At 58.6% G+C, this 1,974-nt stretch overlaps 1 non-coding gene across 1 annotated transcript; it reads right to left on the reverse strand.

The window, feature by feature from the left end:
* Window positions 1-1,638: 1,638 nt before the first annotated feature.
* TRNAI-UAU lies at window positions 1,639-1,732 on the reverse strand. Its single transcript has 2 exons — window positions 1,695-1,732; window positions 1,639-1,674 (listed from the first exon to the last, which is right to left on the reverse strand). It is a non-coding gene; the product is annotated as a tRNA-Ile (tRNA).
* Window positions 1,733-1,974: the final 242 nt, after the last annotated feature.

The raw sequence follows: 1,974 nt of genomic DNA on the forward strand, positions 1-1,974 counted from the left end.
AGGAGGTGCTAGAAAACTGCATGGCTGTCTTCTGTTTTGAACAACCCGCGGCAGTGCTCTAAAGTCAAGCCTCGGAAGCCAGGGACAGCCCAGCCTCGGACAGCACGCAGGAAAGCCCTGGGGACACTGCTCTGTGCCTCTGGGATTCTGCTTCCACACCGTCTCCTCGAACATCCTTTGGCCTCGGTCCTAACTGGTACCGTATAAAACATCACGTCACGTGTCAGCTTTTCAAAAATTATCGAAGAGGCTCTTCCGTGCAAAAATACACAGCAGTGAGCTTCTGGGGACATCCCACAGCTAGGCCGCGTGTTTGTTCTTCCCTGGGCCTGGGCAGGACTTCCGCGGTGGAGACCTGAGACTTGCTTCCTTGCTTCCTTCAGGCCTCTGCCTACAGGCCACTGGCTTAGCGAGCCTTCTGGTCACAACCCTATAGGATACAGCACTCCCAGCACATACTCCGGTGCCTCCTGTCCCTTGTGGCCTGTCTTTGTTTTTCTCCAGGAAACACTCCGCCACTCTACTTGGATGTTTATTTTTAATTGGTCACTGCGGATTCCTCCCTCCTAGAACTCAGGATCCAGAGCACAGAAGCCTCATCTTTTTACTTCAGTGGGTAACCTCAGCACGAGGCACGGACCCAGTAAAACCGCAGGCATTCCATATTTGTTAAATGACCGCCTTTGAAGTAAAGAGCCCAGGAGAGGGAGTGGGTTTAAGGTTGATAATTTTCCCACGTGTCGATGTTACAGACCCGACGGGGTTAAGGTCAGAACAGCGCAGAGGTCAGCAGGATGCTGGGCTCTGGGTTCAAACGAGAGGGCTGGGTGCGACAGAAAGGGTAGACCTCGGTTCTTACGGAGAGGCTGTAATCAAGGGAACGAATGCCACACAAAGAATGCGTGTATCCTTAGCCGAGAGGAAAGCGGAGGACGGAACTGTAGGGAATGTCGTATTTAAGGAACAGAAGAGGAGGAGGCCCTGAGACAGAATAAATCCAGGAAAGCCTGGACAAAAAAACAGGCAACCTTGAATCATTTATTTCAGACACAGCGTCAGAATGACAGCAGCTCTGCAAACAGGCCTTGTCTGTTTATTTTCTGATGAAATTAGGAAGAAGGACGTACCCAGCCACCTGTGCCCGGTGCCTCACTGCTAGAGGCCGGCCTAGGCGACTACAAATCCCACGAAGATTTCACAGGTGGAATCCGGCCACCAGACGGCGCCCTGCGGCTTCAGAACTAAGATGCGGGAGCGCCCCCCCCCCCCCCCCCGCTCCCATCCGCACCCCCCGAGCTGACAGCAGACAGCACGCCAGGCCCCATCCGCTCCCCCGCCCACTTCCCAAAGAGCTGCGGAATCCTTCAAGGAAAGGATCGGGGAAAGGATGGGGCCTCCTCCGCCGATATGCAATGGCTGTGAGGTCCCCTGACCCGGGAGAAGCGCCTCTGCCTGGACAAATTCAATTTGCCTCCTTCTGGTGTGCGCTTTCGTCCCGTTCGAAAACCACCACACACCCTCCATATCCGCGGTCTCGCCACGGAAAAGAACACAGGCTCCCTCCAGCGCTTTGTCCGGAGGAGGAGGGGGAAACGCACCCGAAGAAAAGGAGTGTGAAACCGCAAAGGGAAGAAAACATGCTCCAGGTGAGGCTCGAACTCACAACCTCGGCATCACCCGCACATATACTGCTGTATAAGTACCGCGCGCTAACCGATTGCGCCACTGGAGCATGCTTTCCCCGCACCGCCAGCGCGCGCTCTACAGAGCCTGGGGCCGGCGCGCGGGCACGCGGACGCGCGGGGACCCGCCCGCACCCGCCGCCCCGCTGCGAGCCGACGCACGCCGTCGTCCCGACGCCTGCCCCTCCCCCCCGGGACGGGCGCGCGCTCCGCCCTCCCGGCTCCGCCCCCTCCACCCCCACCGCCCCCGCGGGGCGCGGCCCGTGTCCGCGGCCGGGAGCCGTGGGGCCGC

This window comes from Felis catus, chromosome B2 (genome assembly GCF_018350175.1).
Source record: "Felis catus isolate Fca126 chromosome B2, F.catus_Fca126_mat1.0, whole genome shotgun sequence".
NCBI classification, from domain to species: domain Eukaryota; kingdom Metazoa; phylum Chordata; class Mammalia; order Carnivora; family Felidae; genus Felis; species Felis catus.